The sequence below is a fragment of the Diabrotica virgifera genome, chromosome 3 (genome assembly GCF_917563875.1).
Source record: "Diabrotica virgifera virgifera chromosome 3, PGI_DIABVI_V3a".
Lineage (NCBI taxonomy): Eukaryota > Metazoa > Arthropoda > Insecta > Coleoptera > Chrysomelidae > Diabrotica > Diabrotica virgifera.
Genome location: NC_065445.1, coordinates 145,054,787 through 145,074,120, shown reverse-complemented (window position 1 = coordinate 145,074,120; position 19,334 = coordinate 145,054,787).

Below are 19,334 nucleotides of genomic sequence, written 5' to 3'. Positions count from 1 at the left end.
CCGATAAGTTTTTTGTACCTATCATATTATTATTTATATTATGTTATATTATTATGTTCTTATTATTAGTTAATAATAAAAAAAGTTTAAAATCTGTTTTAAAAATTTTATTTTGTAAAAAAAGGCAAAAGTTGAATATGTGAGAGAAAATATCACGTGCGACCACTCGCGTACAAACCTACCTAGCGACCAATGCTGGGTTAAAGCCATAAAAATAGGTTTAAATTAAATGATAAAACTCGTTTTTGAAAATATGTAGACTGTAATTATTAGATATAAATAAAAAATACAAAACACACAAAATTCTATTTAATTGTCTTCGGACATTCATCGTCAAGTGATGTTTGATATCGACGTGATTACATACTTTCGGTAATCCTACTTTGAAAAAGGAATAAAGTTTTGTTTGCACTTTTGAAGTTATTTTAATATAGTTGTTTGAATCGTTTTTTATAATGAACAACGAACTTGGTTATCTGACAAATAATCAATAAATGTGATTAGATCGTCGAGATGCGATCTTACCTCTAACATTTTTGGCAGTGTTGTTTTGTATTCTTCGCTACCTTCACTTCTATACTCATTTTTTAGGTTCATCCTTCATCTGCTTAGTTAGTACGGATGTTATACCCGTATGGTCACCTTTAGTAAGTAGCTTACGAGCTCTAGCTAATGAACTCACCTAAGCCAACGAAGGCAACTCTTGTCACTAAATTATGTTAGCAGGATTTCATCAAACAAAAGCAACGTTGCCAACTCGACAATGATTTGCAGAACAAATGTATCTTCAGGTCATTACGGAAACACTGCAAGACATATGCTACTATTTCCTGAACGAATAAAACATATTTCAGTGCAAAAATCGATACGTCTCTAAAGGAGCTCCCCATACATTTCACACATCCTTTCCTTCAAGCTTTTAAAAATTTAATATCCAAATACCCAACAACCCATCAAATCTTCACTGATAATTCCAAATTTGGCGAAGGACATGTCACATACAGCCTGTTATTATCTGCGAACACTTTAATTCCACTTAAAGATTTTAGAAGATGGATTTTGTTAAAACCCGTTCTTCCCTTTCCTATGCGGCATTTTATTTCCTGTACGTTGCTCCACTGATATCAGTGTGTACGTTGATAACAGTACGTTGTGAATATGTATCAGTTGTAAGCATTAATTTGTACCCAGTTGTAATCATTATTACAATGGTTTATTCCATTCCGGAAAGGGTGGATATCGAAGCAAGCAAGCATAGTGATTTAACCCAGACTGAGAGACTTGCTCACCCCTAGAGAATGACATTCGGGTGATACAATTCATTGGGGCGAGGAGGATTAACTCCCGTAAGCAGGAATCACTCCACCCCGCTTCAATGCTCCAGACCATCCACTTACCCCCCGATAGCACTCTGATGCGCTATAGGGGCTCTCAATCAGCAAAGTGCATATCATATGGGAGTCTTGGGTACACGGACTCCCATATGAAATCCTACCTCGATCAATGCAGCCAGCATGAGGCGCTCTATTCGTGCTATCTCTAGTGACTTATCTTCAATCTGTTTTGGTTGCTCGGGCGCCGAGTCCCCGCTCTGGGCTATGTCCAGTTGGGTGACTCGGCGCTCGAGGATGTGGTCCCCTCATGCCCGTTTTTTGGGTTTTTTTACTAATATCTTTTTGTGGCTTTCGCTTATTGTTAATATTTTATTGATCTGTTTAGTGGCTGAAGCCATTTTTAAGTTTTTTGTATATATTTTTTTTGAGGGATGTCTGAAACGTATAAAAATAAACATTAATAAATATAATGAGATGCCAAAGGTGAGCAAGTTGTCTTCTTTTGATAGAGCTACGATTATCTTGCCTTTATTATATATTTACTAATATTTGCTGTTTGGGTCTCCTGTGTTTCCATCTGTGGTACACATCATACCTTAATATCTTTTGCAGGATCCGGTTTGGGTGGTCTTCTAGCTCAGCAAATTTTGTTCTGGCTTTTTCCTCCATATTATCCAGAACTGTTATTTGTTTTAGGTCTCTAGAGACAGTTTTTGTGTGCCGCTTGTATCTTCTTTTTGTTACTTTGACTTGTGTGACCCCATGCAAGAGATGCGTATGTAATTATTGGCAGTATAATGCTATTTATCAGTCTTAATTTTGTTTTCATAGCTAATTTGCTTCTTCTTCCTGCGAGTCCTCTTATTGCCGCTCTGGCCACTGCTGTTTTCTGGACTGTTGCGTTGACATGTGATGTGAATGTTAGACCTTGGTCCATTGTGACTCCTAAATATTTAGCTTCGTTTTGCCACTCGATGGGTCTGTCTTGCAATGTTAGCTGTTTTTCTGGGTTATCTCTTCTCTTTTTGAAGATAACCGCTTGGGTCTTATCTGGATTTATTGCTATTTTCCATTGGATACTCCCTTCTTCTATTGTATCCAATGCCGTCTGTAGATTTCTTACAGCTATATCTAGGTTCACGTGTTTTGCAGCCATTGCAGTGTCGTCTGCATAAAGGCTGATCAATGTTCCGTGTGTTCTTTGAGCATCTGCTGTATATATGCTATACAGAAGGGGTGACAAAACTGCCGCCTGTGGTACTCCAGCTTCCGGCATTTCGTGTTCTGATAGAACTGGTCCTATCTGGACCCTGAACTTCCGGTCGCTTAGGTACGAGGAGATGAGTTTCGTCATGGCCCCGCTGTGTTCATAATCTCTCATTTTTTATGTCAGTCCTTCATGCCACACTCTATCAAAGGCTTTGCTTACATCCAGAAAGGCTGCTCCCGTATATTATTGGTCATTGAATCCAGCTACTATATATTCGGTAAGTCTTAATATTTGAAGTTCGCTGGAATGTTAAGCTCTGAATCCAAATTGTGCTTCTGGGATTATGCCTAGCCTGTCTGTCTCTGATTGGAGCCTGGTTTGGATGACCCGCTCCACTATCTTACTGACTGCTGGAAGTAAGCTAATCGGTCTGTAATTTTGCTGAAATATGTGGTTCTTTCCTGGCTTGGATATCATAATTACATGGGCTTCCTTCCATCGATTTGGGAAGAGCCTGTATCTTAGTATTGCGTTTGTTATATTTATCAAATACACAACTGCTTTCGAGGGAAGATACTTCAGAGCTCTGTTAGTGATTTCGTCTGGACCAGGTGCTTTCTTTGGTGAACTTTTTCGAATCAGTTCACTTATTTCTCTTGGTGATGTGGGATTTATTATTTCTTCTTGTTCTTCGGGCGTTTCTAGTTCTGTTTCTTCGACTTCTTCGATAAAGTCTATATCTTCGTCATAGTGATAATTCAGTGTGCACTCTCTTTAAAGTGTCGTTCTCATCACCTCAGCTTTATCTTCTTCTGTGTAGACGATCCCGTTTTCTCTATATAGTGGGGGATGGGTTTTCTATCGTTTCTTAAAGTTCTTTGGAGCCTCCATATTTCTTGCATATTTTGGCTCCTTTCCTCCATTTCTTTTATGTAGTTTTCCCACTTTTGGCTTCTACAGTCTATTAGTGCCTGATTGACTTGTAGATTCAGTCGATTTGCCCTATTTTTATCTTCCTGGTTTCTTGTTCTTCTGGCTCTCCTTTTGGCTCTGTTCTTTTTCCTTATCATTTCTTTTATTTCCTGATTTATGTCTCTAAATCTTCTCATATGAATTTCGTATTCTTCTTCAGTAGTGCCATTTCTTAGTGCTTCTTTTATGATGTTTTCGAGCTCTAGTTTCCTCTATTTCTTGTGGATTTTCAATTGTAGGAATGTTTCCAATTCCTGTGCTCACTAGGCGTTTGAAGTTAGACCACTTGTTTTCTTGCTTTTCTTTGTTGTTTTGTTATCTTCTTCCCATGTACCTATTTCTATGAGTATGGGGTTGTGGTCTGCTGATCCTTCGTTTAAGGTTCGGATGTCTGTTTGTAGTCCTAGGCTTTTGGCCACTACTATATCTAAATGATCGGTGGATGTCATTTCGTTGTATTTTATGAACAGAAAATGTATCAATATGACAAAATTTTCCAAAATTTTCCACGGCATTGGATTGGAAGGAAAGGAAGCATCGAATGGCATCCTCGGTTACCAGATTTGCATCCCCTGGAATATTTTCCCCTGGAATATAAGTAAAACCTATAGAAAACCACCCGTATCATTAGAACATTTTTTATGTCAACGAATGCCTACGAATAACTCAGTAAATGCTTTGGAATGTGGAGGAACCTTTGAACAAACCTTTATCACAATATACATGCCGCCCGGGGGTCATCAGTTTTATCATTTGGCCATCCAGGAAATATGTATGTAACCAGATAAAAATATTAATTTAAACATGTATTTTTTAAATAAATCTAATAAAATACTGGACTGAATTTAAAAATTTAAAGACTAATGTATAGAAAATTGTAAGGTCTTTCAAGCGTTTTCTTTGACCCGTGTTCCCATTAGAGAAATGCAAAACTTTTAGGTCAAAGTTTTCAACCTAATAGAAATATTAAAAATATTGAAAAATGTTAAAAATATTCCTAAAAGATATTTAATTGAAAACTTATTGGACCATTTTCCTAGTAACACCTCAATGGCTTCTAAAAATTGCAAGCCAGATGGATGCTGAAGCGAAGAAGACAAGAGGGAATTCTAAAACTTACAATTCACGACCCCGTCTGTTCAGCTGGTAAATTCCAACGGAAAATGGCCTATGTTACTTAAAGGAGTAAAACTAGTATAAAATAAAATAATAGTTGTTATTTATGTACCAAGTCAGTAAAGTTATTCTTTATCGAACGACTCTGATATTATGAGCAGAGCGAGCATAGCGAGCGAGGAGAATAACAGACGAGTTCGATAAAGAGTCTTTACTGACGTGGTGCATAAAAAAACTTTATCGCCAACAATTTGATATTGGTTTTAACACTTACTTACAATTTACAATTTAAGAATTTTTTAAATTTTTGACGTAAGTAAAAAAATTTCATGACAGTGATGACAGGACAGATGACTTTTGCACGATCGCCGCTTTCGATATTCAATCGATATTTATCAATATTGAATAATAATTACTAAATCGGTAAAGTTTTGATTTATTTTATATGAATATAATTACAAAATACTACAGAATTTCACTTTTTGACCTAAATTTAATTAACAATGTCGTAAATTTTGAACGATATTTTTAATAATTAAACTAAATAAATTGTAAGTTAACTCAAATAAATAATCGATTACTGCCATCGACCACTAACATTCAATCTCGATTAATCGCGGGAGGTAATGTAAAATTCTTCTTACAGTACATTAAAGTGTTACTTTACTGCCGCAAACGAGGGCAAATGAATGACTTTAATGACGGCTGGCTATAAAAATGTATACATCATTTTTATTCAGTGGCAATGCGAAGGCAAAACTGTCGTATTTTTCACTTAGTACAAAGCGCGCAAACCAGCACTCTAAATCAACGATTTTCGACTCTAATTGGAGTCATCATCAGGTAGGCGTAGGTTTGTCCCAAGTGAAGAAACTCCGAGAGCTTATCCCCGCATTGCAACTGAAGTTTATGGAGTAGGTGTCTAGTGACATCTGGCAACTGAAAGTCAAAGTTTTCAACCTAATAGAAATATTAAACATATTGAAAAATATTAAAAATATTCCTAAAAGATATTTAATTGAAAATTTATTGGACCATTTTCCTGGTAACACCTCCATGGCTTCTAAAAATTATTGCAAGCCAGATGGATGCTGAAGCGAGGAAGACAAGAGTGTATTTTAAAACATGCAATTCACGACCCCGTCTGTTCATCTGGTAAACTCCAACGGAAAATGGACCTATGTTACTCATATGAGTAAAACTAATATAAAATAAAATAAAAATGTATACCATTATTGTTCAGTTGCAATGCGAAGACAAAAAACAACACTTAGTACAGAGAGCGCAAACCAGCAATCTAAATCGACGATTTTCGACTCTAATTAGAGTCATCATCAGAAAGACGTAGGATTGCTGCTCTCTGTCCCAAGTGAAGAAACTCCGAGAGCTTATCCCCGCATTGCAACTGACGTTTATGGAGTAGGTGTCTAGTGACATCTGGCAACTGAAAGTCAAAGTTTTCAACCTAATAGAAATATTAAAAATAAAAAGCAAAACTTTTAAAACTACAAAGAAAAACTTTTAAATTGATTAATATTTTTTGACTGCATTTACAACTGGAGCACAGGCTCACAGGCACATGTGACAATTTTATATTTTGTGAAGGTTACCGTTTCTAACCGTTGAAGGAAATTTTTTTTTTAATAGGATATATAAATTTAGTAGTGGTAGATTACCAAAAAAAAAAAATCTATTTGTTAATTTAATTGATTTGCAATACAATTTGTATAACTTTAAATTTAAAATTGCCGAATATCGAAGAAAATTTTGGCCCCACACCCTGTGAAAATTAGATTCATTTCTGTGCTTTCTCTCCTTCTTATTCAATTTAGTAAGGTTGTGAATCGCCAAATTTTAAATTTTAATATTTTTCTGAGAAGTACACAATCGAGAATTAATTGAAGTCATTTCTTAATTTCTCGTTTCTGTTCACCAGGATCGGATCTGACCTAAAACAACTTTAACTGTAACAAATTTATAGTGCTCGTTTTTCTTCTTTATCTTTTTGTTGCAAAAGAAAATATAGCTTAATTTCGGGTTGGATGGCTCACGTTTATTCATTTTTTACTTTACTTAGTAGTTATTGGCCCAATTCTTATGAAATAAAAGCTCTCATGTCCTGTTATGATAAATTTTCATTATTTATTGAAACGCTGCATTTATATACAGTGTAACAAAGCCAAATGGAATAAATTTATTTAGTGAATGAGCAATTTTGGAAATAAATCTATTTTGGAAAAACAGGTCGATTTTTATTTTTAAATTATGATTTGATTTTTTTTGCATATACAGTAGAACCCCGATTATCCGTGTGCGGATTATCCGGGTTTTATCAAAGTAGCGTCACCGTAAATCACTTGACAGAAACCCTATACGGCGAGAAGGAGACTCATATAATTAAAGATTAATTGTTTCTCTTACCTTTTTATGGTATCATCCGTCAGTATAGGTTATCCGACTGGGCGTGATGATGTAATCGATGAGTTTTTTAAATTATACTGTGCTAGCAAGCAATTTTCTATTCAGTAATATAAACATTAATATCTATACAGGGTGTGGAAACAAAAATTTTTTAAATTAAATTAATTGACACAAAACGAAGAATGTGCGTAATTTATTTAATTCAAAATGCATTTTACTTCTTACGTTTTACAGAAAACAGAAAGAAAATGTTTATTTGAGAATTAAACATTGCTTTCGCTTAAATTAAATGCTCAAACTGCCAAGAGGCAGGTGGGTGGCAGATTGAACATTTAATTTAAGCGAACAGCAATGTTTATTTGTTAAATAAATATTTTTTTCTGTTCTCTGACAGCAGTAAGATGTATTTTTAATTAAATAAATTACACAAATTCTTCTTTTTGTGTCAAACAATTTAATTAAAAAAACTTTTTGGACACCCTGTATAAATAATTATGTTAATGTTTATAATACTGAGTAGGGAATTTAATTGCCTATTGATGGAAAAATACAGGAATAAAGAAACAAACGCTCATATGATAGAGTTCCTCGAGAGATGCTGTGGTGGGCACTCAAAAAGAAAGGACTCCCTGATGAATATGTAAAGATGTGGGAGATAATGTATGCGGGAGTAACGACTAGTGTTAGGACAGGTGTGTGACAGACCGAAAAATTTCATGTGAAAGTAGGATTGCACCAAGGCTCGATGCTTAGTGCGTATTTATTCTCATTAGTTTTGGACCAGATAACAGCCAAACTACAGGGTAACATTCCATGGTGCTTAATGTCTGCTGATGATGTAGTGTTAGTAGGAAATAGTGAAAGAAACTTAGAAAAGACTGGAACAGTGGAGACAAGCTCTGGAGGAAAAAGGTTTAAAACTTAGTAGGACAAAAACAGAGTATTTTTAATGTTCATTTAAAGATGGAGTTACTACAAATAAAATGGTATCTTTGGATGGTGTGATGATTGTGAAAAGTAGTAGTTTCAAGGAACTTCTTTCAAGGACTTTACAGTATAAGGAACATAGGCATAGCAGTCATTTTGTAAGTTTTTATCGCAGTAATGCCGATTTTATAAAAAAAAATTGTAATCGAACATTAGAGAGATTAAATTAAAACTGGTTTAGAAAAACAATCTACAATTTTAGGATTCATATGCGTAATAACTATAGTATATCAAATAAACTTAAACGCATATGAATCCTACAATTGTAGATTGCCCTTCTAAAACAATTTTAATTTAATCTCTCTAATGTTCGATTACAAATTCTTTTTTATAAAATCGGCATCACCAAGCTAAAAACTCTCATAAGGACTGTATTGCCTATGTTCCTTATACTGTAAAGTCAAGGTGGGACGGACTATAGGATCAGTATTAAAGAGTAATGGACAAATAGATGGATATGCATGCAGTAGAATTAGGGCTGGATGGATGAAGTGGAAGGAAGCGAGTGGTGTGTTGTGTGACAGAAAAATTCCGATGAAGCTGAAGGGAAAATTCTATACAAAAAGCCATAAGACCGGCTATAATGTACGGAACTGAATGTTGGGCAGTGAAAAAGAAAGAGGAACAACGAATGCATGTGGCGGAAATGAGAATGCTTAGATGGATGAGTGGCGTGACAAAAAAGAATAAAATTAGAAATAAATATATTATGGGAAGTCTAGGTGTGGCACCAATTGATGCCAAAATGAGAGAGCATAGGTTAAGATGGTTTGGTCATGCTCAACGTCGAGACGTTAATCACCCAATACGAAGAATTGTTGAAGTGCAGATTCCTGGAGAGTAGGAGAGGAAAATCAAAGAAGACCTGCGGGGAGACGATTAGGCAGGACATGTTGGTAAAGGGGATTAATATTGATATAACCCAAGATAGAATTTTGTGAAAAAACTCAATTAGGGATAGGAGTCGCATAGGAATAAGGCAAAGAGAATGATGAGAGAATTGAACTGCCTCTCAAATGAGCTAGCACACGACCCCCATTCTCATAAAAAAAATCATCGAATACGTCATCACCTGTTTCGAGATTTATTTCCAAAATCGCTCATTCACGAAATAATGATTTTATTCCATTTAGCTTTGTCACACTGTATTTTATGTACTACTTGTTGAATGTGAAATATTTTTTTAAATGAAAAGAGTAGTCCATCAATCCCATACCCTCCGGGTAAGATGGACCACAATATATAGGATAGTTGAACCAATGATTTCAAGGATATTGTACTAAAAAAGACAAATATTTTTCAATAGAACAGTGTATTGCAATTATTTTTAAAAAATGTAATAATATAATACATAATAGTTGAAATAATCTCAATTAGTGTAAATATATTTTAGCCTTTTTCTTAGAATATTATACAAAATCAAACAAACAATTTTACATCTGAGTGAACATATTTTTTAGTTTTTTCCTTCCGAATGTTAAATATCAGCAGTTTCTTAACTTTCAATTTCCGTGTAAGTACCACAATCATCCGACATTTCACAAAATTTAGTAGAGTTTCATGAAGTCAACGTGAATATTTTCTGATTTAGTGCTTTGGTGGTAATCTTCATAACAACCTACATATTAATTTTCATTTATACAAAGTAAGTCACCTTCAACATCACTGTCCTTACAAAATGGTGATCAACTTCTTGTTTTATCTTAAGTTTGAAGTACATACTTACTTTGTGAAATGCTTTCAAAGTCTAAACTTTATTGACATAAAGAACCGGATGTATTTTGTCCAATAACTTCAAAGCATGACACATTTTCAGATATGCCTACAGGTTTAATATGGTATACATAGGTTAGATGGTCCAGGCACAGAAATGTCTTTATTACTTCTTGAGTTACCAGAAATAATATCGTTGATTGAGCTACTAGGACCAGCAACAGCGATACGGCATATTATTATTAGTACGTTCTTTAACGGTAAAATATTGCAAAACCTCTAACTTAAATTTGCTTAAAAAAGCTTAAATTTGATGCTAGAAACTTTTTATAGAAAACTGAAATAAAGCTTTTTTTAAACACTTTAAATAAGTTATAATGGGTTTTCCCCAAAAAGAGGTCCAGGCCATAGACCTCAAGCGTACACCCGTTTTTATTATTTTACAGGCTCTATTTTTGCTAAGAACGTTTTTTTCGACAAAATACTCACTTTTTGAGTTATTTGCGAAAAACCGTCTAAAAACGTGGTTATTTTGTTAAAAAATGTACATATTCACTCGCAAATAACTCGAAAAGTGTTGACTTAGAGAAAAAGCTCTATAGAACAAAAGTTACTTAAAATTAGTCAGTGTATCTATTTCCAGACTTACTTTGGACATTTATTTTTTCATCCCCAAGAGGGGGTGAAAGTCACTCCCAGGGCAAAAGCACCCATCGGCACAATATCACTTTTTTTGACATGTTAGCTCTACGTATACCAAATTTCATTTCAATCCAAGGGGTTATTTAAAATTTACCGCAAAAACCGTGAAAGAATGTACTATATAGAAAATAAGATATATGTTTGAGGCACGAAGTCGGTCGATTCTGACAGCAAAGCATATTTTGCTATTACTTCAGGTTCAAAAGGAATGATTCCACAGGTTCTAAAACCATTAATAATTCCATTTTCTACATTTGCTGATTTTCCCCAAGATACGTTAAGAAGCGTACCAAAGTGCAGCCGGGCGATCTTCCTTAAAGGATTATTGGTCGTGTATTTGGAGCAAGTAGAATAGTAGTTCATTTTGAGATGCTTAAAGAAAACACATCTAATGGTTCAAGCCAATGGCTGGCCTGAGGAGGAATAGTCATTAAAATTATTTTATTATTTAATATTTTCTGCAAACTCCAGGACATCAATGCAAATAGTGTGCGATGTGTGTCTATCTAGAAGAAGGAGTAATTTTCCTGATGGTTTTCTTGAATTAAAATGGGCTTTCATCCAACCAAAAAATAAATCAGGATATCCACATGCAGGTTTTGGAGATATGTATTTTTACTTTAGCACCGTCAGCAAATCGTCACAAAACTCCTGCTTTAGATTCTTTCTTTTCAGTGAAGAAGACAGTTTATGTAAACTGTCTTTTTCGCTTCTATCTTTACTTAGATTTGAATATTGCAATCTTTCTTTCGGACCGTTTTTTCCTCGACGAATGAAAGTGGAATGTGACTGCATATCGTAGAGTCCTTTTCGCTTTCTTTATTCGTCGTCTGTTGTCTTATAAATTGTAAAAGTCACAGATTAAGGATGTAACAGAAATAAGTTTCAACAAGAAACGTTTTCAAATGTAAATAATTATTTACCATTGTAATTCTTATTATAATGGTGAATTCTATATCTGAGATTTTTCGCTTTTATCTTCAATTTTAATTTGCAAAAGAATATACCCTCTCGATTCATATATGTTAATATTAAAACTGTTTTACCTATTTCCCCCCGAACTAATAGAAGTTACATTTTTAGAACCTTTTAAAGCAACTACATACTTTTCCAGGTTCGTAGTTTAATTGTAAACCTATTTCGTGTATGTTACAAATGTTTCCAGGTTTAGAAAATTTTTTTAAAACGTCAAAGTACACTTCGATATCTAGTTTGTTTAAACTCTTGGTCTGTTGGGCTCTTGCAATAGACAGTCCTTCAGATCCGCGAATGGAAAGTTCAGGATTAGTCGGAGAGATAGAAGCTGATTTTGTGCGTGATAAGTAATATGGAAAAACTATACGGGGATATGTTGAATTAGTTGTGTACATGACTTTCACCAACTACGGGAAACCAGAGTTGGGGCCGAGGGTAGTTATAAGGGGTCAAAATCGCGGATTTTATAATTTTTTGTATGACGCTCATGATCGAGATAGCGCACCAAAATTTGGGAAAAATTAGGTCATGACGTAACTAAGTAAAATCTCTAGGGGCGGAACGCTGCGTGGCCGACAAAGGGGTGGGGGTAGGGGTGAATATAAAAAATATAAAGGGTTTTTTGCGACGTTCGTGATTGAGATAGTGGACCAAAATTTGGGAATAAGTAGATCATGACATTACTAAGTAAAATCCCCAGAGCCGGAAACCAGAGTTGGGGGTGAGGGTAGTTATAAGGGGTCGAAGTCGCCGTTTTTATTATTTTTTTTTGTGACGCTCATGATCGAGAGAGTGCACCAAAATTTGGGAATAAGTAGGTCATGACGTAACTAAGTAAAATCTCCAGACGTGGCACGCTGCGTGGCTGACAAAGGGGTGGGGCAGGGGTGAATACAAAAAATATAAGGGTTTTTTTTGCGACGTTCGTGATTTAGAGAGTGTACCAAAATTTGGGAATAAGTAGACCATGACATAGTCAAGTAAAATCCTCAGAGCCGGAAACCAGAGTTGGGCATGAGGGTAGTTATAAGGGGTCAAAATCGCCGTTTTTATTATTTTTTTTTGTGGCGCTCATGATCGAGATAGTGCACCAAAATTTGGGAATAAGTAAGTCATGAGGTAACTAAATATAATCTCCAGGGGTGGAACGCTGCGTGGCCGATAAAGGGGTGGGGGTAGGTGTGAATATAAAAGATATAAGGGGTTTTATGCGACGTGCTAGATTGTGATAGTACACCAAAATTTGGGAATAAGTAGACCATGACTTAGCTAAGTAAAATCCCTAGAACCGGAAACCAGAGTTGGGGATGAGGGTAGTTTTAAGGGGTCAAAGTCGCAGTGTGTATTATTTTTTTTGTGACCCGGCACAACATTTGTCCCTCACGCAGCGTTCCGCCGCTGGAGATTCTACTTAGCAATGTCATGATCTACTTATTCCCAAATTTTGGTGCACTATCTCGATCAAGAACGGCAAAAAAACCCCCATATATTTTTATACTCACCCATGCCTACCACCCCTTTGTACCCCAAGCAGCGTTCCGCCCCTGAAGATTTCACTTAGTTACGTCATAACCTACTTACTCCCAAATTTTGGTGCGCTATCTCCATCATGAGCGCCACAAAAAAAATAATAAAAACCGCGACTTTTACCCCTTATAACTACCCTCGTCCGCCACTCTGGTTTCTGCCTGTGGGAATATTACTTACTTATGTCATGGTCTACTTATTTCCAAATTTTGGTGCACTATCTCAATCACAAACGTCGCAAAAAACCCCTTACATTTTTTTATATTCACCCCTGCCCCACCCCTTTGTCAGCACTCCTGGAGATTTTACTTATTTACGTCATGACCTACTTATTCCCAAATTTTGGCGCGCTATCTCGATCATGAGCGTCACAAAAAAAATAATAAAAAACGGAAATTTGACCCCTTATAACTACCTTCCTTTCCCACTCTGGTTTCCGGCTCTGGCGATTTTAATTATTTATGTCATGGTCTACTTATATCCAAATTTTGGTGCACTATCTCAATCACGAACGTCGCAAAAAACCCCTTATATTTTTTATATTCACCCCTACCCCCACCCCTTTGTCGGCCACGCAGCGTTGAGCCCGTAGAGATTTTACTTAGGTACGTCATTACCTACTTATTTCCAAATTTTGGTGCACTATCCGATCATGAGCGTCATAAAAAAAATAATAAAATCCGCGACTTTGACCCTTTATAACTACCCTCGGCCCCAACTCTGGTTTCCGGCCGTTGGTGAAAGTCATGTACACAACTAATTCAACATATCCCCGTATAGTTTTTCCATATTACTTATCACGCACAAAATCCGCTCCCAGCTCTTAGACTAGACAGCGCTCAAGAAAAGAAGAAAGTCATTCGTAGCCAGCTTGTTTGATTTCATGGTTAAAATTATGTTTCAATTGCAGAATTTCCACTAAATAATAAGCTATGGAGCACACTGAATCCCTCGTTGGAGTCAAGCCCGTTTATTGTAGTTTTTTAGTATGCCCAACCATTTTTTGTGTCGTTTTCAACTCTTAGCAATGAGCTTTTTCCCATTGGACGTTTCATAAAACTGTGTCTGGGGACGATTTTTTATAAAGGTTTTTGGTATTCCAAACGCCTTTCCTGCAGCATTAACTCCCATTTCCTTATTCTCAACAGTTTTGACTCGTCTTTTGAAACTGTATTCAGACCATTCTCCTCTCCAAGAAGTTCTTTATCTTCTATAAAAAGAAAGCATTTTTTTAAAACAAAAAAAAATTATCAGGAGACCACTTTGAATTTGAAATTTAAGGTTTTTTAAATAATATTTAAATTAAAAAAAAGTCCTAAGAGGAGATAATACATGATTGAACTATCCCAGGTTTTTAAGTATTCCAACTATCCCAAATTTCACTTGTCCATCTATCCCTATTGCCAAAGATAGATGGACCAGCTTTCCAAACAACGCTACAAGCACGCTATTTTAGGTTAAGATTATACCTACCTATGTCTACAATTATAAACTTACAATTAGATCAAGATGAGGAGATAAAGGTCAGAATAGAAATAACTCGAAAAGGATTTATAAAATTCAAGTCAATGTGGCTATATAGGCGTATTCTGAAAATTCCTTGGACTGCAAAAGTCTCAAACGAAGAAGTGTTGAGAAGAATTGGACATGGCAGGAAGCTTATGAACACAATTAAAATAAGAAAACATGGGCCACATACTTCGTAACGATAAATACTCTCTGCTATACGTCATCATGCAAGGAAGAGTAGAGGGGAAAAAGGCTTGGGAAGAAAGAAGAAATCTTGGCTGAGGAATATTAGAGATTGGACTAACCTCAGTGTTGAACAGATATTTCACGTTGCAAAAGACAGAGAAGCGTTTAAAAAGGTGATCGCCAACCTTCGTTAGAAGACGGCATTAGAAGAAGAAGAAGGTCCACAATGAAGGTCGCAAACAAATGTGAAATATAAAGAACTGCGCAGGAATAAATAACAATGGCATCAGACAAACGTCTGATTCGAAATATTTATTTATAAATACATGTACACAATGTCATGTTTCAATTAGTTTTCACATAATATATACATTATTATAAATCTATCAGTAGAATTAATAAAAAAAAATAACAAAATTAGCTGTTGTTGTTCGTAAAAGTTATTGATCAATCGCTCAAATTACATAGATATTAAAATTAAGACAAGCACAAGTAACAGTACTTAGCGAAATGGGACGTTTCATCGCCGCCCGGTTCATCGTTGCCGTTTCGACGCCGCCGATTCATCGCCAGTCCATTTCATCGCCGTCCGTTTCATCGCCGACCGTTTCATCGCCAGTAAGTCAGTTGAATTTGTATTATGGGAGATAACTCTACACGATGTTAAATTCAGTTCAAAACTTATGTCAATTAAACAGATAAAAAATATTATATTTACTGTTCTATTTCAACTTCCCCTAAATTTTATACTAAATACTACTAAATTTGTAGTGTTAAATGGCCTTTGTAGAAATAATATGTTCAAATTTATGTAGTGTTAGGTTGGGTTAGGTTAGGTTAGGTCATTTCCCAGAATTCCTAATTAATATTAATATTAAAAATAAATAATAAATGTAACTGTCGAAAATTGGTTGGACATTCGGAAATAAATGAGTTAGCGATTAACTGACTGGCAATGAATCGACCGGCGATGAATCGGCCGGCGATGAATCGGCCGGCGATGAATCGGCCGGCGATGAATCGGCCGGCGATTAATCGGCCGGCGATGAATAGGCCGGCGATGAATCGGCCGGTGATGAATCGGTCGGCGATGAATTGGCGGCGATGAACTGGCGGCGATGAAACGTCCTAGACCCGTATTTTGGCTGATATTGGCACTTAACCCATATGAGTCTCTATACCCTAACTGAGTGTTAGGTTTAGAGTAGAGTGCAATATCGGCCGCCGTAAAGCAGTCAATATTAAAAAATAAATTACATAGTATAAGCAATTAATTTAAAAAATATAAAATATTATTATAAAGTTAGGTAAATCGCAACTGTTCCACCCGATGCAGTCAATGATAGCTGTGTTAGGAACTCCAATAAATTAATTTGTACAATTTTATAAATCTATAAGTGTAATGAAAAATTAGGTAAATGATGTGCCTATTGTATGTTTAGAATAAGACTCTTAAGATAATTCTCCAACGCACTATAGGTGATAAGAATAAGAAGTACAATGAAGTTATAGCCTGGATCTCACATCGAAATCATCTAAACTAATTTAACCACATAACAAAGAAATCTGTTTCCAAATAAACCAATTTCCACTCAAAAAACAAACGAAGTTTTCTTCTAAAATACACTTAACAACCAAAGCGATAGCAAATAACTGAATTAAATTATAACATTAGCAGAAGAAAAACAAAGTTTTAGGTCGGGAAGATCATGCATCGGCGCTATATTTATAATGAGGTAAGTTAAAGAGAAATCACTGGAATACATCAAACTGACATATTTGTGTTTTCTGGACCTTAAGAAGGTATTTGACGTGGTCAAATTAAAGGACGTGTTCCATTTTTTATACGCAAGAGAGGAAATTCTTGTGAATAATTTGAATATGCGTGTTTTAAAATATTCTCTTGTTGAATTATTATTTTTACTATGTGAATGTGTTAAAGCAGCTTTGTCCATGCTTTGTTCAATATGGGTTTTATTATCTTCAGGAAAGAGCGATTGTATATATTTAAACACTTTGTAACCTATCCCTTTGGATTCCTGTGTCAGTCTGATATGTTTACTCGTACTACACTTTGAAACCGAATTACAAACTGGATTCAAATTCAGGGGTTAGAAATTCTCGAAAATAATTCTTATCAGTTAATTGTACGGCTCCAATTTCTACACAATTACATTATTTTTATTATAAAACAATATTTATATTGTTCTGAATCTGTTTCTTTCGGGCATCCTATTATGCAATTTACTATTTTATTGGGAAATAAGAATTAAAAAAATAATATTTTTATTTATATTAAATAAATAATAAATAACATCTTTGTAATACCAAATTTTATTTCTTGTGTAAGTGAGTGATTTTGCTGTTTCAAAAATATAAACTATTCTTCTGAAGTCTACACAATAAAATATTTTATCTACTCTATGTCATATTATGTATAAGTTTTTAGTTTGTGAAAACTGTCATTATATTTTTATTTACAAAAAATTGTGCAGCTCTTAAAATAAAAGAGATATTCGGATAATTGCAAAAACAAAATCGTAGTTATTACGAGGATTGGAAGATGAAAACTGCAATGATAGGACGGAGGACGTTTTGAACCCGAATTTATATATTATATAAATTCGGGTTCAAAACGTCCGACGACGTTGTCCGATGCCTTGTTGCCAATATCTTCTATCATTGCAGTTTTCATCTTCTAATCCTCGTACACTCATTGATCGTCTTACTCCTTGTATCCATGTCGTTCTTGGCCTTACTCTTTTTCTGTTTTCTGTAGGTATCCATTTCATAATTTTCTTTGGCAGTCTTTCCTCCCCCATTCTCTGAACATGTCCGTACCACGTTAATTGTTTCTTCTCAATGCATTCTACAACCGTTTCCTGTAAATTCATTCTTCGCTTTACTTCCTCATTTCTAATGTATTTAGAAATAAGGAAGTAAATTGTAGTTATACTTACAAGATAATACCAAAAAATCAGCTCTTCAATTTTTCTTCAAATACAATGCTTTCCTTCAGCTCCGTATAATGCATTCGAAGCAAATTGTTTTCGTTATCGGAATAATAACAAACGATATCAATACATGTACCTACAAACTGATGCATTAATGGGAAAGGTAAAGTTTTCAATCCTAATAGAAACATTAATAATATTGAAAAATATTAAAAATATTACTAAAAGATTTTTAAATTGAAAAATATATTGGTCCATTTCCCTGGTAACACCTCCAAAATTTGCAAGCACGATGGTTGCTGCAGTGAAGACAAAGGGAGGGAATACTAAAAAGTTGCAATTCACAACCCCCGTCTGCAGCTTGGTAAAGTTCCAACGGAAAATGGACCTAGTTACTCTATAAGAGTAATACCTACTAATATAACATAAAATAACAATGTATACCATTTTTATTCAGTTGCCATGTGAAGATTTGCGATGCTGAATCGACGATTTTCGACTCTTATTGGAGTCATCATCGGAGCGGCGTAGACCTGCTGCTCTCTGCTCGAAGTGACCAAACCATGAAAGTTTATCCCCACATTGCAACTGACGTGTATGAATTAGGTGACTAGCATCATCTGGCAATTGAAAGGTAAAGTTTTCAATCCTAATAGCAACATTAATAATATTGAAAAATATATAACGTTGCTATTAGGATTGAAAACTTTACCATTCAAAACTTTACCTTTCAATTGTCAGATGACGCTAGTCACCTAATCCATACACGTCAGTTGCAATGTAGGGATAAACTTTCATGGTTTGGTCACTTCGAGCAGAGAGCAGCAGGCCTACGCCTCTCCGATGATGACTCCAATAAGAGTCGAAAATCGTCGACTCAGCGTGCTGGACTGCGCTCCCAGTTCTAAGTGAAAAATAAGGCTGTTTTACCTTCGTATTGCAACTGAATAAAAATGGTATACATTTTTATTTTATGTTATATTAGTATTACTCCTATATAGAGTAAATATGTCCATTTTCCGTTGGAACTTTACCAAACTGCAGACGGGGGTTGTGAATTGCAAATTTTTAGAATTCCATCCCTTTGTCTTCACTGCAGAATCCATCCGGCTTGCAGATTTTAGAAGCCTTGGAGATGTTACCAGGGAAATATACCAATAAATTTTTCAATTTAAAAATTGTTTTAGTAATATTTTTAATATTTCTCAATAATATTATTGTTGCTATTAGGATTGAAAACTTTACCTTTCAATTGCCAGATAACGCTAGTCACCTAATCCATACACGTAAGTTGCAATGTGAGGATAAACTTTCATGGTGGTCACTTCGAGTAGAGACCAGCAGGCCTACGTCTCTCCGATGATGACTCCAATAAGAGTCGAAAATCGTCGATTTAGAATGCTGGACTGCGCTCCCTGTTCTAAGTGAAAAATAAGATTGTTTTGCCTTCTTCTTCCAACTGAATAAACATGGTATACATTTTTATTTTATGTAATGCATTAATCTTGAAAATCGGCGTACAAATAATAAAGTTATAAATTGTCAAACTTAATCAAAAACTTTTAGTGGCGGAATTTTTTACCGAAGAGTATAGTATAAAACAATCTATTCTATAAAAAATAAGCCGTCCTAAATTTTTTAAAGTTGCAGGAAGCAATTTTGATGTAATATTTTGTTGCCCTTTAAAATTTTCTTGGTCATAATTAATGATGAAGCCCATCCCTGTTC